At 42.1% G+C, this 26,054-nt stretch overlaps 1 pseudogene; it reads left to right on the top strand.

The window, feature by feature from the left end:
- Positions 1–219: 219 nt before the first annotated feature.
- Positions 220–26,054, top strand: part of LOC148137351 (NACHT, LRR and PYD domains-containing protein 6-like) — an 80,583-nt pseudogene continuing 54,748 nt past the window's right edge.

Genomic DNA, 26,054 nt, shown 5'->3' with positions numbered 1-26,054 from the left:
TTGTAAGCCCTTTCTGTGTGTTTTACATGGGGTCCGTTCTCTCGTCAGTTGTCCACAGTTGTTTATATTCTGTGGAGTTTTTTTTCCTCTCAGGGAGAATGTACACACTGTTTTTTTATTGCATGAAATAAATAGTTTTAGGCAAGTACCTCTATCAATAAGAATCCAACTCACGATAAGAACATAGAGTGGATAACGTAAAATGGAAGGTTTTGCAGAATGTGGAAACATTTGGGAATAAATACGTTGCCAACGCAGTTAGAAAAGGAAAACAGCAAACAAGAGCATACAAAGAATATTTGTCTGCTGCGGAGGTAATGGCCTGGTGATATTCCCACTAGACTGTTAATCCAGAGACCCAGATAATGTCCTGGGGGCCAAGTTTGAATCCCGCTACAGCAGGTGGTGTATTTTGAACTCAGCAAAATCTGGAAGAAAGGGTCTAATGATGATCGTGAATCTGTTGTCGATTGATGGACTAACCCATCTGGATCACTAATGTCCTTTAGGGAAGGAAACTACCATCTTTACCGGTCTGACCTACATGTGGCTCCAGACCCACAGCACTGTGATTGACTCTTAACTGCCCTCTGGGTAATTAGGAATAGGCTATAAATGCTGGGTTGGCCAGTGACACTCACATCCTGTAAATGAATTTAAAGTAAATTACAACCTCTGCAGAACATTACAAGGGAGGCAGTGATAAAGCAGGTAACTTTGTCACTGGGGGGTATTTAAAATTGATGAGGAAGGAGTGTTGAATGGACTGTTGATAGTTACCATTAACAAGGCTCCATGACCATTTGAAGTGCATCCAGGCATACTAAAAGAAGTGAGAATGAAAGCTATAGAGACACTGGCCATGATCTTTCAGTCTTCTTGGATTCAGTACAAGTACCTTAAGACTGGAGAAGAATAAACTTTATCCATTGCTTTTTTGTCATTCATTTAAATGATATGGATGTGAACGTAGGAGGTGTAGTTGTAAGTTTGCAGATGACACCAACATTGGAGGTGTAGTGGACAGCGAAGAAGGTTACCTCAGAGTACAACTGGATCTTGATAAGATGGACTAATGGGCGGAGGAATTGCAGATGGAGTTTAGTTTTGATAAATGGTTCTGCATTTTGGAAAGGCAAATGAAAGTAGGACTGAAACACAAATTGGTATGGTCCTGGGGAGTTTAGATTAGATTACCTAGAGTATAGAAACAGGCCCTTCGGCCCAACAAGTTCACACAAACGCTCCGAAGAGTAACCCACCCAGACCCATTCCCCTACATTTACCCTAACCTAATGCACCAAACACTATGGGCAATTTAGCATGGCCAATTCACCTGACCAGCACGTCTTTGGATTGTCGGAGAAAACCCATGCAGACACAGGGCGAATGTTCAAATTCCACACAGACAGTCATCTGAGGATAGAAGTAAACCCAGGTCCCTGGTGCTGTGAGGCAGCGGTGCTAACCATTGAGCCAATGTGCCACCCTGAGTGTTGCTGAACAAAGAGATCTTGGGATACAGGTTCATAGTTCCTTGAAAGCAGAGTCACAGCTAGGCAAGATAGTGAAGAACATGTTTGGTACACATCCCTTTATTAGTCAGAGCATTGAGTATAGGAATTGGGAGATCATATTGCAGCTGCACAGGATATTGGTTAGGCCACTTTTGGAATATATTGCATGCAATTCTGTTCTCCCTGGTATCTGAAAGATGTCATAAAAATTGATAGAGTTCAGAAACGATTTCCAAGTATGTTGCCATGGTTGGAGAATTTGGGCAATAGGGAGAGGCTGAATAGACTGGGGCTGTTTTCTCTGGAGTGTCAGAGGTTGAGGGGTGACATTATTGATGAAATCTTGAGGGGCATGGATAGGGTACATCGACAAGGTCTTTCCCCTGGGGTATGGAGTCTAGAACAAGATGGCACAGGTTTAAGGTGAGAGGGGAAAAATTAAAAAGGATCCTTAGGGTGCGTGTATGTAATGAGCTGCCAGAGAAAGTGGTGGGGTTGGTACAATTACAACATTTAAAGTGCATCTGGATGGGTATATAAATAGGAAGGGTTTAGAGCGCTATGGGATCAATGCTGGAAAATAGTATTCACTGGTCCTTTGGCCCAACAAGTCCAAAGCGACCCTCTGAAGAGCAACCCACCCAGACCCATTGCCCTACATTTACCCCAACACCTAGCACTATGGGCAATTTAGCATCGTCAATTCAACTAACCTGCACATTTCTGGTCCGTGGGAGGAAAGGCAGAGCACCGGAGAAAACGCATGCAGACACGGGGAGAATGTGCAAACTCAACACAGACAGTTGCCTGAGGTGGGATTTGAACGTGGGTCTCTAGCACTGTTGAGGCTGCAGTGCTAACCACTGCGCAACCATGTCAGCCAGGACTATGGCATAGTGAGGACAGGAATAGGAGGATAGAGCAGATGAATGCATGGCTGAGGAACTGGTGTATGGGCGAAGGACTCACATTTTTGATCAGTGGAATCTCTTTTGGGGTACAAGTGACCTGCACAAGAAGGACAGATTGCACCTAAATTGGAAGGGGACTAATATACTGGCGGGAGATTTGCTAGAGCTGCTCAGAAGGATTTAAGCTAGTAAGCTGCAGTGGTGGGACCCAGGGAGATAGAGAGGAAAGAGATCAATCTGAGACTGGTACAGTTGAGAACAGAAGCGAGTGAAACAGGGCAGGCAGGGACAAGGCAGGACTAATAAACTAAATTGCAATTTCTTTCAATGCAAGGGCCTAACAGGGAGGGTAGATGAACTCAGGGCATGGTTAGGAACATGGGACTGGGATATCATAGCAATTACAGAAACATGGCTCAGGGATGGGCAGGACTGGCAGCTTAATGTTCCAGGATACAAATGCTACAGGAAGGATAGAAAGGGAGGCAAAAGAGGAGGGGGAGTGGCATTTTTGATAAGGGATAGCATTACAGCAGTGCTGAGGGAGGTTATTCCCGGAAATACATCCAGAGAAGTTATTTGGGTGGAACTGAGAAATAAGAAAGGGATGATTACATTATTGGGATTGTATTGTAGTCCCCTAATATTCAGAGGGAAATTGAGAAACAAATTTGTAAGGGGATCGCAGCTATCTGTAAGAATAATAGGGTGGTTATGGTAGGGGATTTTAACTTTCTAAACATAGAGTGGGACTGCCATAGTGTTAAGTGGAGAGGAATTTGTTAAGTGTGTACAAGATGAATATCTATTTCAGTATGTGGATGTACCTACTAGAGAAGGTGCAAAACCTGACCTACTCTTGGGAAATAAGGTAAGGCAGGTAACTGAGGTGTCAGTGGGGGAGCACTTTGGGGTCAGCAACCATAATTCTATTAGATTTAAAATAATGATGGAAAAGCTTAGACCAGATCGAAAAATTGAAGTTCTAAATTGAAGAAAGGCCAATTTTGACGGTATTAGGCAAGAACTTTCGAAAGCTGATTGGGGGCAGATGTTCACTGATAAAGGGATGGCTGGAAAATGGGAAGCCTTCCAAAATGAGCTAACCAGAATCCAAAGAAAGCATATTCCTGTTAGGATGAAAGGAAAGGCTGATAGGTATATGGAATGCTGGATTACTGAAGAAATTGAGGGTTTAGTTAAGAAAAAGAAGGAAGCATATGTAAGGTATAGATAGGATAGATTGAGTGAATCCTTAGAAGAGTATAAAGGAAGTAGGAGTATACTTAAGAGGGAAATCAGGAGGGCAAAAAGGGGGCATGAGATAGCTTTGGCAAATAGAATGCAAGATAATCCAAAGAGTTTTTACAAATACATTAAGGACAAAAGGGTAACTAGGGAGAGAATAGGGCCCCTCAAAGATCAGCAAGGCGGCCTTTGAATGGAGCCACAGAAAATGGGGGAAGATACTAAATGAGTATTTTGCATCCGTGTTTCCTATGGAAAAGGATATGGAAGTCTTTTCCCTGGGGTCAGGGAGTCCAGAACTAGAGGGCATAGGTTTAGGGTGAGAGGGGAAAGATATAAAAGAGACCTAAGGGGCAACCTTTTCACACAGAGGCTGATACGTGTGTGGAATGAGCTGCCAGAGGATGTGGTGGAGGCTGGTACAATTGCAACATTTAAGAGGCATTTGGATGGGCATAAGAATAGGAAGGGTTTGGAGGGATATGGGCCGGGTGCTGGCAGGTGGGACTAGATTGGGTTGGGATATCTGGTCGGCATGGATGGGTTGGACCGAAGGGTCTGCTTCCATGCTGTATGTCTGTATGGCATTAAGACGTTGGACCGAAGGGTCTGTTCTTGTGCTCTACATCTCTTTGCATCTATGACTCTCGCATTATTCAGGAAAGGTTGTATAGATCAGCCCAGCAATTACTAACTCGGATTCTAGCTCAGTAAGATTACCAGTTGCTCCACTACTTGCCTCTACAAAATAATTGGAATGAATCAGATTATTCATGCAACACTAGTTTCACAACTGCAAATATAGGTGCAATAGTAATTTCAATGTGTCTCTTTGTCTATGACATTTCTGTCGTTTACTTGTTAGCATTTTGTTCTTAAGATTTCTCTGTCAAATGTTGCTCATATGAATGGTGATGACGACAATGTTGAAATATTTTCATTCAAGTTATAAAGCAGCAGCACAAAGACCACCTTCACAAAAAAGAATGAAAACATAAAAATCACAGGAGAGAACAGAAGAATGTGAAGATTTGTACTGAGTGAAAGATACACCAAAGTAACAATTGTTAATTCATTAGGTGAGCAGGAACAAACTGGGGTATGGAAGGTGAAGTATTCTGGAGGAAAGCTGAACAAAATTATCCAGAAGAAGTAAAATTAAATTGTTTAGTGAGAAAACATTTCAATCACGCATGAGTGCCTGGGACAAATATGAGACCCTCAGGTTTTGGAAGAAATACCTCAATAAAGAAAATGGCTGGGCAGCAGGTGAAATGTACTGTGAGATTGACGTGATCTTTCCATTTAAAGTTCAGCTATTGAATCCCATGGATGGGGAAACATGCTTGAATGAACTGATACTAGATTTCTTTCCCCATTTCACAAACTTCTCAGAGTTTCTGTGGAAAGAGCCAAAGAAAAAATTGTTAATATTTGACGCCTTGGACCTTTTCCAGAAAACATCGATTTAACTGGTAAACCAAGCAGCAATGATCATGAATCTCAGAGTTTAGGGCCTGAACGTTTCTGTGAAATATTCCACATTGTGTGCTGTCTTATAAAAGGGTAGTTGCTGAAAAGTTGCGCAGTATTGGGAACAAGTTCCCCATGTAAACTGCAAACTCTTATAAATGTCAGATTAAATCATGCTGTCGATATCCTAGGGTTCAATGCAGACAAAATGAAACAATATTTTCAATGCTGCTCTGCAGCTGGACATTTTGCTTCAGATTATATTGAGCAGAATGAGAAATTATACAGCCTGTGCCATAATGTGCACTTCTGCTCGATTCTGTGCTCAATACTGGAAGCCCAGCAGAAGGAAGGAGCCCAGAGACTAGCAGTAACAATCAGTACAAGGGTGCTCCTCCATTACTTTACATGTCCTTTGAAGAAATGTGATTATGAAGACGCCATTGTCCATGGGATGCTGCTGAAGTTGGGTCGTTTGGCCTACTGGAGCATTTGTACCAAAACTGTTGTAAATGGAAAAGGTCAATTCAAACGGCACAAGTTGCCTCTTTCCAATTGGATCTCTGTATTTATAATGGAAATTCAAGACAAAGATGGTGTTGGCTACGTGTTCACGCACTCCATTTTGAATGATTTTGTTGATGCACTATTTAAATGTCAAAGTACGCCAGTAGACCAAGTGAAGAAAATACTTACTGATTGTTCCAGCTGCCCCAACAACAGATTTAATTTCTTTTGTGTTTTTTTTTCATTGCCCTCTCATCACCAAATTCAGCGAAACAAATTGGGTTTTACTGGAAGGAACTACGCTCTGAAAGAATCTCAATTTTATCCAACCTGCTGAAAGAAAAATTCAACAGTTCTGTGAAGAATTTGGAAATTGAGTGAAGCCAAAAAAGTCTTCTCAAAATATTGTGCTGTCTTCTTGAATTTGAAAATGCAATGCTACTGGATGATATCCTAGCTCCAGGGAAAATAAAATACCCTCTTAAAACCATTGACTGTGCAGTTCTATCAAACATATTAATGATGGTTCTGGAGATTGAGGAGCTGGATCTGGTCAGTTGTGGGATAGGGAATGAGAGCATCCACTAGCTAAACCCAGTGCTATATAAATGTGAAAGCTCAGGTAATGTAACACAATAATTTAATAACATTGTAACATCATAATGCAATGGAGCAGTCTCTGGGGTAATATTTATAAATACCTATGTTAGATTAATCAAAGACAGGGCTTTGACATACCATTCACAGAAATATGATAACGTAAAATCAATAAGCATAATCAAACAATCAGTACAACACCACCCTGTTCAATGATCCATTTGTAAGTAAATTTTATTAATAACACATCTTGTACACATTTAAAACAACATCTGATTGTCTGAACGAATCACTGAAATAATCCACTCTTAAGCACATGAGTCATATCGGTGAGGTAAAAACAATGACAACAGATGCTGGAAACCTCGGATGCGGACTGAACTGCTGTGCTTTTCCACCACCGCTCTAATCCATGAATTATATCTTAGAGTTATGGAGACTGAAAATAAATCAGTATTTGGAAGATGTCAGCAACACTCGCCAGGACGTTACCATTAAGTGTATATGTCCTTCACAGATTTGCTTTACCAAAATGCAGTACCTCCATGTGCCACTCCTCAGCCCATTGGTCCATCTGACCAAGATCCCTTTGCACTCTGAGGTAATCTTCTTTGCTGTCCACTACTCCTCCAATTTTGGTGTCATTTGCAAACTTAATAACCTCCCTCCTATGTTGACATCCACATCATTTATATAAATGACGAGAAGTAGTTGACCCAGCACCAATTCTTGTGGCACTCCACTGGTCACAGGCGTCCAGTCTGAAAATCAGCCCTCCACCACCACCCTCTGTCTTCTACCCTCGAGGCAGGTCTGTATCCAAATGGCTAGTTCTCCTTGTATTCCATGAGATCTAACCTTGCTAACCAGTCTCCCATGAGGAACCTCGTTGAACACCTTACAGATATCCATAAACATCACGTCTGCAGCTCAGCCACGATCGATCTGCTTTGTTACTTCTTCAAGTAACTCAGTGAAGTTACTGAGACATGATTTCCCACGCAAAAAGCCAAACTGACTAACCCTAATCAATCGCTGTCTTTCCACCTACATGTAAGTCATGTCCCTCAGGATACCTTCCAACAACTTGCCCACCACCAATGTCAGGGTCACCAGTCGATAAGTGCCTAGCTTTTCCTTATCGCCTTTCTTAAACAATGGCATCATGTTAGCCAACTTCCAGGCTTTCAGCATCTCATCTGTGACTATTGATACAAATATCTCAATAAGGGGGCCAGTAATCACTCCCATCCTCTCACAGGGTTCGAGGTACACCTGTTGAGATCCTGGGGATTTATCCACTATTTTGCATTTCAAGACATCCAGCCCAATCTCCTCTGTAGTTTGGACATTTTTCAAGATGTAACCGTTTATTTGGGGAGTGTCGCTGAACAAAAAGACCTTGCAGTGCAGATTCATAGTTCCTTGAATGTAATGTCCCAGATGGTTAGGACAGTGAAGAAAGCATTTGGTACGCTTTCCTTTATTGTTCAGAGCATTGAATATAGAAGTTGGGAATCATGCTGCAGCTGTATGAGACATTGATTAAGCCACTCTGGGAATATTGCATGCAAATCTGCTCTCCTTCCTATCGTAAGGATGTTGTGAAACTTGAAATGGTTCAGAAAAGATTTACGAGGGTGTTTCCAGGATTGGGGTATTTTAGCTATATGGGCATGGCTGGATATACTGGGGCTGTTTTCCCTGGAGCGTCGGAAGCTGAGGGGCTAGCTTATAGAGTTCTATGAAATCATGAGGGGCATGGATAGGATAAGTAAAAAAAGACTTTTCCCGGGGAATGGGGTATCCAAAACTAGAGTGCATAGGTTTAGGGTGAGAGGGTAAAATTATAAAAGGGACCTAAGGGGTAACCTTTTCACACGGAGGGTGGAGTGGGCTGCCAGAGGACGTGTGGAGGCTTGTACATTTGCAGCATTTAAAGGGCATCTGGATGGGTATATGTATAGGAAAGATTTAGAGGGATATGGACCAAATGCTGGCAAATGTGACTAGATTAGGTTAGGATATCTGGTCAGCGTGGAAGGGTTGGACCGAAGGGTCTGTTTCCATGCTCTACATCTCAATGCCTCTATGAATCTCTGTGATGCCAAGATGTGAGAAGTTATGGGTCACGTGCTGGGAGAAATTATGAGAATAGTGAGAGAATTGTATGAGACACAGTTTAATGCGTAAACTTAGTGATTAGAAAGTAGCTTTACATAAACCCTGATCCCCTTGTTGGTCAAGTTTGAACAGTCATGAGAATATCAGAACGAGTGGAGACAGTTGAATCCCTTCAGCCTGTTGTGTCATCCAACGGCTGATTTTTGGTCTAACTCCTCATGCGCCTTTGGACCATATCCCTTAATACATTTGCTCAACAAAAATGTACCTATCTTTGATTTAACCTGAACAACTGTCCCACCTTCTTTTGTGGAAGAGAGTTCCAAATACCTACCAATTTTCTCAACATTTTTCCTTAAATTCTAGCCCATAACCTTTGACTCCGACCCAGACCAGGAATCCCCAACCAGTGGAAAGCGTTTTCTGGAATTTGAATTTGAAGGGAAGCAGAACTCCTCATGGAAATACATAGGGAAACCCAACTCAATTGCATTGAGTTCTGTTCCCTCTCACTCTCCAGAAAATTCTTCTGTCCTGTCAATGCCATTAACATTGTTCACCAGTCTGCTTTGCAGCTCATTATGCACCTGATTTGTTATAGTGACACAAATTCTAACTCCAGGTATCAGAATTACAATCAGGTGAAGTATCTGTAGCCTCTGAGGGACACTAATATTGCCATACCAAAATAAATAGATAAAAGCTAATGTTTAATGTTTTGGTTGAACGACTGTTCCTCAGAACAAGGAAAGAATGAACACTTGACCAAAAACATTAATTCTGATTTCGCTCCACAGATGTAATCAGACCTGCTGAGCATTTCCAGCAATATCTGTTTATGCCTCTCTTTGCAGCATCGCAGTTATTTCGGTTTTCATGTAAACAGAACATGATTTCTCCGTGTCCTGTATCGCCAAATGACCAGCAACAAAACAGACTTGTAAACATTTCCCAATCCTACTCATTCTTCTCTGCAAATTATTGTACATTTTGTTCAATCTTGTCAGTCTCAACATGAATAGACTGGGTGAGGGGATGCAATGGCCTAGTGATATTATTGCTGGACTCTTAATCCTGAGCTGAAAATGAGTTGCTGGAAAAGCGCAGCAGGTCAGGCAGCATCCAAGGAGCAGGAGAACCGACGTTTCTGGCATGAGCCCAATCCTGAGGCTCAGATAATGTTCTGGGAACCTGGGTTTGAATCCCACCACGGCAGATGGTCAAAACTGAATTCAACAAAATGCCTGGAATGAAAAATGAATAAACTGGGTGATTTGGCAATGCCACATCTCTCTGCCATTCTGAAGAAAGGACATCGCAACATGCAGACATTGTTGTCAGCAATTATGGTTAAAATATCAAACAACAGATCATTATTTATCCATACAAGTTTTTAATTCGCTTGCTAGTAATTATTAGCAAATATTAATTTTCCATTTGATTATTTTGGAAATAATGTTGACAAAAAGTCAGCACTTAAAACAACAGGATGTTGCTGGCAATGGAAGATTCGAGTTCTAAAGAAAGGCTGGATCGGCTGGGGCTTTTTCACTGGAGTGTAGGAGGATAGGTTGGTGACCTTATAGAGTTTATAAAATCATAAGGCGTACAGATAGAGTTAATAGAAGTTGCCTTTTCCTGAGGATGGGGGATTTCAAGACAAGAGGGCTCATTTTAAGTGAGAAGACAAAGATTTTTATAAAATACGCAAGGGACATTTTTTGACACAGAGTGGTTCACATGTGGAATTAACGTCCTGAGAAAGTGGTGGATGTGAGTACATTTACAACGTTTGAAAGGCATTTGGATAAATACATGGATAAGAAATGTTTAGAGGGATCTGGGTCAGGAGCAAACAGGTAGGACTAGTTCAGTTTGGGATCATGTTTGGCATGGACTGGTTGGACTGATGGGTCCGTTTCTGTATTGTATGACTCTATAACTGTTGCAATTAAGTTGGAATTTCAATGTGATTGTTTACAAGTGGCAGTTATTTTGACCTGTATCTGCCTGATGTTGCCATTAATATAATTTTTGTGCTGGTTTCTTTAATCAATGCAGTTCAAACTCCAACAACCGCACAGGTGGTTGTGTGGAAATCCCAAACTCTGCTCTCTGTAAAAATACTATGCTATTAAAACAGGCCATCAGCAACGATGATCGAAATTTTGGCCATGTCAAAAGGCTGACAGATAAATCTATCCATGCACAATCCCAGTTCATTCAGAGTAACACACAAATGAAAGCAATCAAATGAGTTTGTGAGTTAAGTGTTCTTTGAAAAGAAAATGCTCTTCTTCCATTATTTATTTGCATCGTTTTGCGAAAAAACCACGGATGAATGGATTTTTGAAATTGTACCACCTTTGACGACAGTAACCAAAAGGTACCAAGTGTATTGCATGCGAGCATAAAATCCTAAAATTTTTTCTGTTATCTCTGTCAACTCTAAAACTTTTGCACCAAGATAAAAGGCACAATGTTTAGCTTTTATTTCTGCTCATTCACAGTTTTGCACCAACACACAGCACACTGGTTTAAACTTTATTTCTGATCCTTCACAGTTGTGTACCAAGACACCGAGGCATATCATTTAAACTTTATTTCGGCTCCTTCACAGTATTGCACTAAGAAACTGGGCACAGTGGTTTTTGCTCCTTTTCTAGATTCATCAGTCTCTTGGAACTCTCTCCTAAATAGTTACCCTGGCAAATGGGACTAGATCAAATTGGGATGTCTGGTTGATGCGGATGAGTTGTACTGAAAGTGAGTTTCTTTGCTGTATGACTGTAAATAGCAAGCTGGAAGTCGCAATAGCTTTATACTGAACATTGGTGTCCATCTCTTGTGGATAAATACAATATTTTTAAAAATTACAGATAGAAAGAAATGATTTTAAAAAAAATATTGTTACCCACTATGAATCTCAGAGGCTGCTCCTATTTGGCTTGGGGTGGCTCAGTTGTTAGCACTGTGGCCTTACTGTGACAATAACATGGATAAATTCCATCTTTGGGCATATGTTTGTGCGGAGTTTGCACATTCTCCCTGTCTCTGTCTGGGTGCTCCAGTTCCCTCCCACAGTTTAAAGATTTGCAAGTTAGGTAAGTTGGTCGTGCTAAGTTGTTCACAGTGTCCAGGGATGTTCAGGCGAGGAGGATTAGCCATAGGAAATGCAGCATTGCTGGGAGGTCTCGGTAGGATGCTCTTCGGTGTGTCAGTCTGAACTCGAATGGCCTGCTTCCGCACTGTAGGGGAATCTATGATTATTGTGATTTATTTTTTCAGGTTGACACAATCGATTCTCTGATGAAGAACTGAAAAGATTCAAGTCGATTTCAGCATCGAATGATTTAATTGTAATAACAGAATGAAAGAGGGTGAAGAAATTATTTTCTGGTTATTTGGTCCGTGTTGCTGGGCGGGGGCGGGGGTGGGGTGGGAACGGTATTTTGCTCATTAGAATAAATCCCATTACAGAACTGCATTTCGGGGAATGTATCAGAGACTGGAATAATCTGCGTGTGTGAAGGGAATCAACCATATCACCACATCATTTCTCAGTCCCCAGATCCCAAAAAGTCCCAAGAGGATATCCTCAAATCAGTTGCTCCTCTTTTAAATGTCTATATATTGATGCACTGTTCAATAATCCACTTCCCGTCTTTGTGGAACATAATTCCAACTTGGTGTTCACTTGACTGAGCACTTCTGTTCGTGCTGGAAGCATGGCATTAACATCTCAATCGCACCACATTTTCATTCTGCATCACACCCTCACTCTGATTTGTCTGTTCTCAGACTTTGAAGCTCAAGTACACTTCACTTTTATTTTCAGCTCTTGGGATGACATAGTTTGCAAGAATTTTATCACGTGGCAACTCCTCCCACGAGGGCAGCTGGTACTGATAAATCTTCCACAGTATGACAGACGTATTGGGAGCGCTTGTGGGAGAGTGGTAGTGCCCCTCCCTCTGAGTCAGGAGACCTGGGGTCAGGAGCCCTCTGCTCTAGAGGCGTGTAATAACATCTCTGAGCAGCTGGACTGTAAAGTCATGTAATAATGAAGCAAGAGGCACAGCCAGTGGATAGCAGCATAATATTCTGAACAGTTAAAATGTGCGTTGACTATGACAAAAGCCCTAATTCTTCAATTTATGTCAAAAGCACAAGAATATTAAGACAAACGATAACTCCAGAAATAAGCTGAATGTATTTCAGGGAGGGCGGGGCTAACTCGGTGGCATTTCCAAAGAGCAGCAATTGGCTGCTCATTTTGTTTGACTTGATTACTTGTGCTTTGTCTACAGTTTGTTACAAGATATTATTCATCACTTCACGTTGCAATTATCTTCCACAAAGCAGGATGATATGTGAAACAAAGCATAATGGTGATTTCTGCAGGTTTCGTAAGATTGTTGGGCACTAACATGGAAACGTAATTTCCCAGAACCCAAGGTGTATTTAATAGACGAGGCGGGAATTGACTTGAAAACAAACAGTAAGTATCAGATTAAAGTAATCAAATATGCCAACAGAACGTGTCACTTCCTTGCTTTTATACTCAATGCCGCTATTTATGAACCCAAAGAGTTCACCATCAACCCTTGTGGAAATCGGCTTGGGATCCAAAGGTTAAGGGTAACTTTGTGCCATTGGGCTATGGTCAGCTCTTGTGAAAGTAATTAATGTGAGTGTCCATGAATAAGCACTCGAAGCTTAAGTGTTAATATCAGGAAAGTGTTATTCCAAAAAGGCACTGTGATGCCTCGTGTACATGTACCAGCACCATTCCTATCAGAATACCTTTGTTTGATCAAGTATCACTGTACAACCATTACCAGTGAATCACATCTAAATATCTGTGGCTGGCCACTCGTACCCGACCAGCACGGTTTTCTCTGGTGTATCTGCAAGGCACCAGCATCAATGAGCTAATATTAATAATCTCACTTCAATGAGATCATCTTCCTCATATCCATGCAGTACACTCACATCTAAGGATAGCGTAGGACGTTGCGAGTATGAAGAATGGTCACCTTCATTATTTGTTTAGTACCAGCAGAATGGGATTAACATGGACAGATGTGGTTTATATCAGCAATGGGACAACAGCAGCATGGTTAGACATATCTTGGATTCAAGTGTCCCTTGTACATGAACAATATGCTGACCCCTATTACTGGGAGGCTGACATGGTGAGCTCAAGTATAAGTGAAGCTGATCACTAACAAGAGAACTTCAGTCATTAAATGTATTGTGAGATCAGGTGAGTCACACGTTTGGTATCATTGCCTGGTCCAAAATTATCTACTCAATTGGAATGTGAGATCTCCAGGTTGTCATGATAAGGCTCCACATAGTTGATACCATCAGTCAGTTTGGAACAGGTGAGCAACAGCACAGGGGGATTTAATTTGCTATGTAGATGCTGTTGTAATATGGCCTTTTACAGTCTGACATATCAAACTTAACAACCTACTTGAGTCAATGTGTTGCACAGACGATATTATCATCAAGTGTACTGTTAATTGATTGACTCTCTGGAAGATTAAAGCACCGGAAATACAGGTTTCTCCATCATTTCAGTCAAGTATCAACCAGTCCATGCGAGCATAATCCAAAGTAAACTAGCCCCAACTGCCTGCTCCTGGTTTATATCCCTCCAAACCTTTATGATTCACGTATCTATCCAACTGTCTTCTATTGTTCAGGTCTTGATATATAGAGGGTCTTTCTCCACTTAGAAAATTAGATCCAGGACCTCTCACGCTTGTGTTAATTTGTACATGCTGGCCAAGAAAGTTCTCCTGGATGCATGCTAAGAATTTAGCCCACTCTAAGCCATATAACCATAGGAATATAAAATAGGCCATTTAGCCCATTGGCCGAAGGGCTAATGCCCGAAACGTCGATTCTCCTGTTCCCTAGATGCTGCCTGACCTGCTGCGCTTCTCCAGCAACACATTTCCATCTCATTTAGCCCATTGGGTCTGCTCCAACTGTCTATCCAATATCTATCTATCGATCCAACTGTCTTCTATTGTTCAGGTCTTGCTGTATAGGTGCGATGAACTGCTTCAGGATTTGAAGAGTGTCAAGTTTCACAAGCTGAAGTTAAATCTAGTTAAAGCTGAGCAAATTATTTTGGTCGAACAAGTTTTGTACAGACTCTTTACAAGCATTCCAGGGAGAGGCACGTTTAAACCTTGAAATGAGATGTATACTTTCTACATAGGACCAAGGTGAATGAGGATTGAGCTGTAATGCTGCTGAAGGTAAGTCATCTCAGTAAATGTTTGAAGTCGTATACATGGCAGTGTGTGGCAAAGCTAAGCTTACCGAGACAGAATTCTAACTGCTGCCTGGACTGAGATTGCTGTGTAGTCCAGGAAGTACGACTTTTCAAAAAATTCAATATGCATTCATTTGTTTTTACCTTGTCATTCTTGAATTTAACCTATGTTCAGACAGACATCAGATTATGCTGTGTAACTGCATTGCATTGAACTGAATTAATGTTAGCGTTGACAACCATGGTGGGTTGAACATGCCTTTAATTGCAATTGCAAATAAATTTCCAGATGGTCTTTTGAAGGAATTTCTGTTCCTAATTCTTGAATTGACAGCAAGGTTGTGGGAGTAGAACCGAAAAAGCTCCAGGTTTTTATTTTCCAGATCTGCTTGTTTCAAGGTATCAGCAAAACGCGCAAGTCATTTCAAACTCCAAATGATAATTTTTTTTAAAATGTGCATCAAAATAGAGAGAGTCGTTTCTTTCCTGCACCTGAGATAACTGCATGAGATGGTAAATTTAGCTTTGTAAATCATCTTTTAGATTTGCAAAGTAGCGTGCCGTTGAAGTTAAGAAAGGTTCAGCGAGAGCGTTAGTTGACTAGTAGTCACCGTTTTTACGAGATATGAATGTTCTCAATCTGCAAAGCTGAGAATAGTAACTTTAACTCCACTTACAAAATTAGATCCAGGACCTCTCACACTTGTGTTACTTTGTACGTGATGACCAAGAAAGTTCTCCTGGATGCATGTTCAGAATTTCACCCTCACTCAGCCATAAAACCATAGGAATGTAAAATTGGCCATTTGGCCCATTGGGTCTGCTCCACCATTCAATCATGTCTGAAAGGATTTTCAATTACATTTTCCCATTTTCTCCATAACCCTCAATCCCCTTGACAATCAAGAACTTATCTATCTCTATCTTAAATATATTCAATGACCTGACCTCCACAGTCCTATGTGGCAATGAATTCCACAGATTCACCATTGTCTGGCTAAAGACATTTCTCCTTATCTATATTCTAAAGAGTCTTCCCTTTCTCCAAGGATGTGCCCTGCCTGACAGCATCTAATTCACCCACCCCTCAAACCACCCAATGGAGACATTTACAAATATCGAGTTAATATTTTAAAGCATCATGCATAATTTGGAAATTCTGGGAACTGCATTTGGTTATTTGGCCTAATGACGATGTTGATATATGTAAAAAAGAACATTTCACTGCATTCTTGATCAGCTGTTGAAATTTGGATTGTGTCACCCCGTAAATGAATGCATTGGTGCAGCAACTTAAATTCACCAACGTAACTGTGGCTTGTCTAAATATGAGTAAAGAATGATCACCATCTGTGGAATCAATTCCAGGAATAATGTTATAAATGAAATTTATCACATATATAGGCCACAAAATTATAACACTGCCGGTAATGGTAAAGAGTAAAATTATTGACCTCTTTCTGCTCTCCATCTCTGGATCACTGCAGTTCTCACCCCTACTCTGATGCCTCAGTCCCTTCCGGACTCGACTGGCCACGATAATATGTCTGACTGTCAGAGCGTTCAGCAGCAGAATTAGAATGAATTGCAGCAATGGATTAACAGCTGTAAGGAACCATTTCAATCCCACCCAGCTGTGCTCACTGTAATTAGCTCGGCTTTGAAACACAGAGCCATTGCAGGTTGTAAAGTATTGTATAAGGCTTAAATCTAAAGTAGAAAGGAACATGTATTAAACATATTAAGATGCAGGTTGTTGATAGAATTACAACTGCATTTCCCTTTGTGCAATATTTAAGTTTTAGTCTTTGGCAGCAGATAATAACAAAACGATCGAAGCTGAAAGTGACTGTGAACTAAACAGAGCAGGACGTGGCTGCCGTTGACAAAACATAGATTATACTATACACAGAAGTCAAATCTAAGAAAGATAATGGGAAATAATAAGCATTGATTTGCCTCAGTATGACCTTAGTAATAAGAACCATCAGTTCTGATGCTGCCATGGCCACCAGATAGCAAGTGGTGCAGGAGGGCAGACCACACCTTTGCTGAGACTGGATGATGAGTGCCACTAAGTTAACTGCAGGGGAGAGGAGAACATGTTCAAATCAAACATACTGTCTGAATTCACTTTGGCATAAAAAGGCTTTAATTTGTTTAAGCATCACATTTATCATTTTGGTTCATCTCAGACAGGCCTATTCCCAGGTCTAACAAGCTGAGAGTTTGAGCGCTAAGCCTTAGTTCACTTCCTTCTTGATATCTTAATAAGTTTGAATGATATTTGTGACCTCAAATTTGGCTAGTCATACTCCATCAGCTGATAGTCCAAAAAGTCTATTTGAAATCACAAGCTTTCCAAATGCTGCCTCTTTGTCACGTCACTTCGCAATGGAGCAAACTATAACCTAGTGCCATGGGACTTCAGCCCAGTCCAACACTGGCATCTCACATCATTAAATTAACTGGTTTGCATTTGTAACGGCAGCTTGGCGAGGGAAAGCAGGAAGCTGAAGGAAGGTGAATCCCAGCATCAGTGAAAATGTAAGCACACTTAGTGAGCCAGAAATGTGATTTCACAAAAAAAAATGCATATATAAACAAATGGAAACACACATCTGGTCAGGGAACACCAGTTTGGAAGAGAAGCTGAGTGAAGCTGTCATGTTGATAATAGTAAAGGCACAGGGACCACAGGGTTATGGGGAGGCCATTAGTTATGTACCAAAGAGGTATCTCCAACTCCAGTGGGAAACCCCCTCTCCTCCATTCCCTGTCAAAACCAGATGATAAAATGTGCTGATACGTGCTGATCCTTGATGATGGGGTCAGTTCAAAAGCATTGAAGGCCAACACAGAGAGGCTGGCCAAGGAGGGAGTCATGGCAGCTCCCTTGTGGGAGGAGTGGAAAAGAGAGAGAGAGATAGAGGTGCCGAGGGGTCTGGGAAGAGCCGAGTTTAACAATGGCAGAGGAGTGGCCAAGGGGCCAATTCTCCCATTGTAGGTTATTCCTCGTTTGGTTTAGCTGTGGAGCTTACAAGATGCTGGAGTCCAGAAAGGTTGCAAGCTTCAGCAGATGATTCCTAACTGAGTTTCTCTCTGAAATCTCTCTGGATGTTTTTAACTCCTGATTGTAAGAACGTGTGTTTCAATTTATTTATTGTTTTGCTAAGCAGTGGTTAATGACTTGTTACTGGATTGGAACAGCTCCTTAGTTAAGTTGCTTTATCGAATCAGTTAGATTTTCCAAAAGTTAAGCTCCTTAAATTCTGCTTTTTTTGTCTGTGATTCGACTATATTGTTTAAATAAATTATGATTTGCTTAAAACCGAGGGCTTTGACGAGCTGCATCACACTTGGAATATTCACTTCGCATCAGCCTTTAATTATAAGAAAGTTAAGGGCTAGGCTACTTTCTTAAGTTATTTTGAGGGGATCTGGCCTGATCCATAACAATACTGATGCTGTTAATTTGGATATTCATTTATTTTGAAGTTGATAGATGACCTAGACTGTGGAAGTATAGTAAAGCTTTAAGGAGAAAGTGAGGACTTCAGATGCTGGAGATCAGAGCTGAAAATGTGTTGCTGGAAAAGCGCAGCAGGTCAGGCAGCATCCAAGGCGCAGGAGAATCGAGCCCTCTGAAGAAGGGCTCATGCCCGAAACGTCGATTCTCCTGCTCCTTGGATGCTGCCTGACCTGCTGCGCTTTTCGAGCAACACATTTTCAGCTAGTAAGGCTTTAAGACAATCAGGTATATGAGCAGATTTAGGCTATTTGGCCCATCATCTCCAAGATCACGGCTGATATGTTTCTCAACCTCATTCTCTGGTTTTCTCACTGGAGCACTTGATCCCCTTACCCATCAAGGCACTACCTACCTCTGTCCTACATACAATCAATGAGTTACTCTCCACAGCCTTCTGTATAATGAGTTCCAAAGTGTCACTGCCCTCTGGCTGAACAAATTCCTTTTCATCTCAGCTTTAAAGAGTCATCCCTTTGATCTGAGGCTGTGCCCTCAGGTCCTAGTCTCTCCTACTGGTGGAAACATATTCTCTACATCCACTCAATCCAGGACTCTCGGTATTCTATAAGGCTCAGTCAGATTCCCCTCATCCTTTTAAATTCCATCAGAGTCCTCATAACCCCAGAATGGGATACATCTCCATCAGTATCTGCTCAGCCTTCTCTCCAAGGAAAACAACCGAGCTTATCCAGCCTCGCTTTATCTCTGGATCACTCCATCCCAGGCAATATCCTGGTGAATCTCCTCACCAAGGTCCTGTCCAGCTCCAACATCATCTTCCTGCTCTTATAATCTCAGGTGGGTAATAATAGTTCTGATCAGATTGATTAGAACATATCACAAAGCAGTGCGGATGCTCGAGATCTGAAGCAAAAACAGAAATTGCTGAAGAAACTCAGTAGGTCTGGCAGTTCCCACACAGAGGGAAAGCAGTGTTAATGCTTCACAAGATGAGCAGATTCAGTTCTGAAGAAGGTACCCGAGACATTGCCTCTGCTTTCTCTCCACATTTGCTGCCAGAACTTCAGAGTTTATCGAGCATTGTCTTTGTCACTAATAACTAGGAGAGCTATCTGTGCTGTAAATACATTGATTTCAGCTGATGAAGCATCAGTAGTTCTAGACGAGGCCTGATTGTACTAAACACAATCATGCAAAGCACAGTCAGAGCCGACAAGATGCGCAGCTGGAGAAAAGCATGGCAGGCCAAGTAGCGTCAGAGCAGCAGGAAGATTGATGTCAAGGTCCTGCCGAAACATCAACTCTCCCGCTCCTCTGATACTGCCTGACCTGTTGTGCTTTATCTAGCTCCACATTTTTCAGGTCTGACTTTCCAGCATCCGCAGTCCTCACTATCCCCAAACTACAATCAGAACCTCACTTGTGCACGTGGCAATAAATCAAAAGACCAGAGTTAATTCAGGTAGGTAAAAACAAGAACAGCAGATGCTGGAAACCAGATTCTAGATTAGAGTGGTGCTGGGAAAGCACAGCAGTTCAGGCAGCATCCGAAACGCAAAAGCCCTTCATCAGGAATAGAGGCAGAGTGCCTGCAGGGTGGAGAGACAAATGAGAGGAGGGTGGGGTGTGGAACTGCTGTGAATTTCCAGCACCACTCTAATCGAGAACAGAGTTAATTCAGGCCAATTGACATTTTGAAAATTGTTACCACACGGCAGTGAACCTTTCTGCTAATTAAACCAAACATCCAGAAAGGCTCACGTCACCTCGTAATCTGTTAAAGCGTGAGTGACAGAGAAATCCCACATTCCACTATTTAAAGAAAATTAATATCAATTTAAAAGGGAGCATTAAATAACTGTTCACAACTATACTCCACCCATTTCCCTTCACTGCTTGCTATCTGCCTCCATCTCTATATCAATACACTGTTCCAATAAAAACCTGCATTAAAATTACTTCAGCTTAATTTCAAAACCTCACAGCGACGGTCATCTCCAGCGTCCTGCTTGATTCATCTTCCGTATTTTGCCTCAAAGATGTTTCGTATGAGAAAGGTGTATTTGATAGGAGGGTTTTGGAATGGCAGTCTCTCTCGATGGCAGTTTACTCTCTGTCTAACTTTCAAAATGCCTGTTACTTTATATCCCAAATACTGGATCGTCTCATTGGTTCGAAGTTGGCAAAAACAATAAATTCAAAATCGATTTTAGTAATCAGGGGCATGATTTAAACTGACTGGTTGAATTCAAATTCTTGTTAAAAAAAAGCAATCAAAACCGTATCCATGTCACAGTCAAATGTTACATATATTCAAATTTGTAGCACTGCTAGCTAGTCATATGACAGGCGCTTGTAAGTTCTCAGTGCAAAATAACATTCACTCCCTCTTAAAGGTACAGGACTCATCTTCAACTTCATAGCAGAATTAAACGGTAAAAGTGATCCAATAGATGCATAAAGGTCTGTACGCAGTATCAGTCCCAATGTAGAAACGGGCACATTTACACAGTTTCTGTTTAAACCCACTTATCTGGAACACCAATGACAGCAAGAATCATGTAATATATTTTCTTGGCAATCAGAATGATTCCTTGCATTTTCGAAATGCACTACTCAACCTCGATGAACAGTCCAACTGACTTCAATGCGGAGTTAATGAAGCCTATTATCTATACTCGAAGTCTACACAGGGACATGAGGATTACAACATTTTCAAAGTGTTCTCTTTTCCAAGTGGGAGGACAAAAAAGCAAATCTGTGTCAGAACACTGTTGTGATAGAATACGTTTTAGTGATGGCAATAAATTGTTAAATAATAAAATTGGATAATTTACATGAAACAATGTCTTTTGTTGCAAAAGTATACGGTACTTTATGAAATAGATTGCAAACTAAAATACAAGAGTCATTTCAAAGCAGACATAAAGGGTAAGGCAAAGTTACCATCATCCCGTTCTCTTATTCAAGGGAGGAAACTGGTGACATTTTTATCTGAAGGCCACCACACTTCACGCAAGGGGAGTGGGTGTGGAGAGTCCTTCATATGCACCGCAGCCAGTGTGGGATTTGAACCTATACAATTAGCAGTATTCTGCATGACAGGCCACCTGAGCTAACCCAACGGTCATGCAGGATGCATAAGACAAAACATATCAAATTCTTCACGTGAGTCTTTTCACTTTAATGGTGGAAGCAAATACGATAGAGCCAAATTTTCAAAAGGCACAAAAAAAGACCATAAGACATTGGAACAGTAATGAGGCCATTCAGCCTGACAAGTCTGCCTCTCCAGTTAATCATGGTTGATAGGTTTCTCAACCCCATTCTCCCTCTTCCTCTCCACAACCCTTGATCCTCCCGACACTCAACAACCTATCTACCTCTGTTTTAAATGTGTTCAATGACCTGACCTCCACAGCCATCTGTGGCAGTGAATCCCATAGTTTCACCACTCGCCAGCTGAAAAGGTTTCTCTTTATTTCCGTTCTGAAAGGTCTTTGCTTTATTCTAATGTTATGCCCTCACGCCCTAGTCTCTCATAACAGTCAAAACATCTTTCCAATATTCACTGTGTCCAGTCCATTCAGTATTCTGTATGTTTCAATTAGATTCCCCCCATATCTTTGTAAACTCCATCGAGCATAGAATCAGAGTCCTCAAACTTTCATCATATTTTAAGCGTTTCATTCTTAGGTGCATTCTTGTGAACCTCCTCTGAACATGCTCCATGGCTAGAACATCTTTCCTGAGATATGGGGCCCAAAACTGCACACAATACTCCAAATGTGGTCTGACCTGTGCCTTAAGCAGTCTCGGAGGTACATCCCTGCTTTTATATTCAAGTCTCTCAAAATAAATGTTGTAATTGCATTTGCCTTCTTAACTGTTGACTCAACCTGCAAGTTTACCTTGAAAGTAAAAGGTAACTGGGCAGTTTGTGAGAGGGATACAGGCAGTATACAGATAGATATTGATAGGTTAAATGAAAGGGCAGTTAATAAGTAAATGAAGTATAAAGTGGGAAAATGGGAAGTTCATTTTAGAAAAGAGAATTACAGAAAAGTATCACTTAAATGGAGAAAAGCAACAGAAGGACACTCAAAGGATCTTGGGGGAAACTTTGCATGAAACACAGAAAGCTAGAACACAGGGGTAACAGAGAAACAGGAAGGGGACTAATGAAATGTTGGTCCTTATTTCAAGGGGATCGGAGTATAAGAGTAGGGAAGTCTTACTCCTGATGTGCAAGGAGCTGGTGAGACCACATCAGGAGCTCTGGGAGCAGTTTTGGTTCCCATATTTAAGGAAAGGTATGATTTACTTGCCAGCAGTTCAGAGAAGGTTCACGACGATGATTCCTGGTGTGGAGGGATTATTTCATGAGTAGAGGTTAAATAGGTTGGGACCCTACTCACTGGAGTTTAGCAGTATGAGAGGTGTCTCATTGAAATATATCGGATGCTGAAGGAGTTTTATGGGAAATGCAAAGAGGATGTTTCACCTCATGGGAGAGTATAGGATCAGAGGGCACACTCTGGTCACCAAAATAATACTGAGATGAGAGGAATTTCTCCTCTCAGAGGGGTGCGACTCTTTGGAACTCCTTGTCACACAGAGCTGTAAGGGAAGACTCCCTGTGTATATTGAAGGCTGAGATTGATAGATTTTTGATCAGTTGGAGAATCAAAGCGTTTTGGGGAAAGGACAGGAATGCAAACATGAGGACTGTTGGCTCAGCCATATTGAATGGTGGGGCAGGTTCAAAGTGTCGAATGGCCTACTCCTGTTTCAATTTGTTGTGGTCTGTTATGTGTTGCCATTCAAATGGAACATTAACTGAGTATGCTAAGAAATGCATACATGCTCGTAGGATCTGTGAGGATTCTACAAGTTACCATGGCAGATAGAGTTGAGGCAGTGGGTGTTCCTGACTGGGCATTGCTCATTGGCCTGAACTTCAGTTCACACACACGAACATATACACCTGTACACATTCAGAAATAGATCCCTGTACACACACATGCCCCTGTCCACTCATACACATGCAACCCTGTACATGCACACACAGGCTGTACACAGACACAGACATAGACATAAACTCCTCTACACACTCCCCTGTACGCACACACACTTCTGTACACTTCTGTATATGCACACACAGACACATACTCCTATATGCATACAGGTCTCGTTATAGCGTCTCCTGCTTGTCAGTCAACAGTCTCGATCAGTCACTCTCTTAGAGTCAGAGAGTCAGAGTCACTCAGCAAGGAAACAGTCCCTTTGATCCAAATCATCCGTGCTAACCAGGCAACGCAAACTGAACTGCCCCCATCTACCACGCCTGGGCCACATCCCTTCCAACCATTCCTATCCATGTACCTGTCGAAACGTCTTTTAAATGTTGCAATTGTAACAGCCTCCACTATTGCCTCCGGCAGCTCATTCCACATATGCACGACCTTCTGTGTGAAAAACGTACCCCTCAGTTCTCCTCAAAATATTCCTCCTCTCCACCTTACAACCTACACATGAATTAAAATGTCATTATCTATTTGCCCTATCCTTGACCCTCATGGTTTTATAAACCTTTATAAAGTTACCCCTCAGCCTCCGACGCTCCACATAAAACAGCCCCAGTCAATTCAGCTTCTCCCTACTGCTCAAACCCTCTGGTCGGCATGGATGAGTTAGACTGAATGGTTTGTTTCCATGCTGAACATCTTGATGACTCTATGACATCCTTCTAAGAGCAGGGGAGTCGCAGTTGTACACGGTATTCTAAAAGTGGCCTCATAAATTTCTCATGCATCCCCAACATGACGTTCCAAATCCTATACTCAATAGAGTGACCAATAAAGGCAAGTATGCCAACGCCTTCTGCATACCCTACCGAAGCACTTTCAAGGAACTATGACTCTATGACATCCTGCTGAGAGCAGGAATGGCGCAGTTGTACACGGTATTCTAAAAGTGGCCTCATAAATCTCTCATACATCCCCAACATGACGTGCCAAATCCTATACTCAATGCATTGACCAATAAAGGCAAACATGGGCGGCACGGTGGCACAGTGGTTAGCACTGCTGCCTCACAGCGCCAGAGACCCGGGTTCAATTCCCGCCTCAGGCGACTGACTGTGTGGAGTTTGCACGTTCTCCCCGTGTCTGCGTGGGTTTCCTCCGGGTGCTCCGGTTTCCTCCCACAGTCCAAAGATGTGCAGGTTAGGTGAATTGGCCATGCTAAATTGCCCGTAGTGTTAGGTAAGGGGTACATGTAGGGGTATGGGTGGGTTGCGCTTCGGCGGGGCGGTGTGGACTTGTTGGGCCGAAGGGCCTGTTTCCACACTGTAAGTAATCTAATCTAATCAAAAATGCCAACGTCTTCTGCATCACCCTACCTACGCACTTTCAAGGAACTATGTACCTGCACCCCCAGGCTCCTTCTGTTCAACAACGTACTCCAGGGCCTCATCTATCTTGGGAAAAGCGGGGTGTGTCGAGATCGTACTGCCTTATTAATGAGAGTGAGATCCGGTTCCAGCTGATTGGAAGGTGAGCAGTGCAGATTGTGAACCAGAAACACATTTCCAATTATCTGGCAATCTCCTCTGGTCTTGCCAGTTACTCCAGCTTGGGGCCACTTCGCCTCACCTCTATCGGTCACAGCGTCGGCTCCTTCAATAACTGATCTGAGAGGATGGTGACCTCCGCTCTCGCACCCAGCTTCAATTCAAAAGTATGCTGTCGAACCGTGTGGGGAATCCAAGTCTCACACACCCTCAAATCAATGAACAGAGACAGATTGAGAAGTTCGAATCAAAGGGAGAGAGAGAGGAGAGAGAGAGAGAGAGAGAGACAGACAGACAGGGGAGAGAAAGATGACAGGGTTAGAAATGAACAGGATCCAGAAAGAGAAAGTAATGGATAGACAGATGTGAGGACAAAGAGAAGGACAGACTTGCAAAAATAACCAAAGAACGAAAACAACATTGGAGATGCAGTGAGTGAGAAAGTCAGACTGATTCACAGAGATGAAATGACAGGGAAAGGAAGGGAGAGACGAGAGAGAAGAAGCAGAAGGTGAGAGGAAGAGAGAAGGAAAGAAGGAAACAACAGAAAGAGAGAGAGAGAAATGGAAAGGGCTGGTATTGAGCTGGGTTACATCATGACCCTGTGGTTTGCATGTTTGCGTCTGGTCGCTTTATCTCGGGAGGAAGGTGGAAGACACTTTCAGATTCAGAAAATGTGATTACTCAACTTGCAGGTCTACTGGAGACAATGGGATAAACTGACCAATCGGCCAATAAAGAGACAGCATCTGGAAAACATTGAAGAATAGGGAGACTGCATTCTGAAAGTACTGACCAGTAGGAATATTGGAATGACATCACAGTGACCAATTGGGATACAGCATTTGGAACGCAATGACCAATAGGAAGAAGGTATTCTTAGCACACTGACCAATAGGGAGACATCATACAGAACACAGTTACAAATAGAAAAACATAATTAAGAACACACTGACCAACAAAGAGACATCATTCCAAGCACACTGACCAATATGGAGACATCATTCTTAGCAGACTGACTAATAGGAAAGCCTTGCTCAAGCTGTGATCTGCCTGGTGCTGGGGGGAGTCACTGAGCAGAAGCCTGAGTGAGGCTGTGGATCCTGCTCAGTGATCTCGAGGTAACATCCTGTAGAACCCAGTGCAGGACAGTTTTGGGAAAGTGTCCACACTCGGAGTCGCTCGGAGCTCCCTGCTCTTCCTCAGGCCATTCTGTCAGTTACATACTAGCTCTTGATACCCACACAGGGACCCTGCTCAGTACACTCCCAAACTTAATGTTTGTGGCATAAACGTAGACAGCCGGAGGTTTCTG

Source organism: Chiloscyllium plagiosum, unplaced genomic scaffold, assembly GCF_037043375.1.
Source record: "Chiloscyllium plagiosum isolate Xiang-an unplaced genomic scaffold, Cpla_swu_hap1 HiC_scaffold_44, whole genome shotgun sequence".
NCBI lineage: Eukaryota > Metazoa > Chordata > Chondrichthyes > Orectolobiformes > Hemiscylliidae > Chiloscyllium > Chiloscyllium plagiosum.
This window is presented reverse-complemented; position numbering and strand designations above follow the sequence as displayed.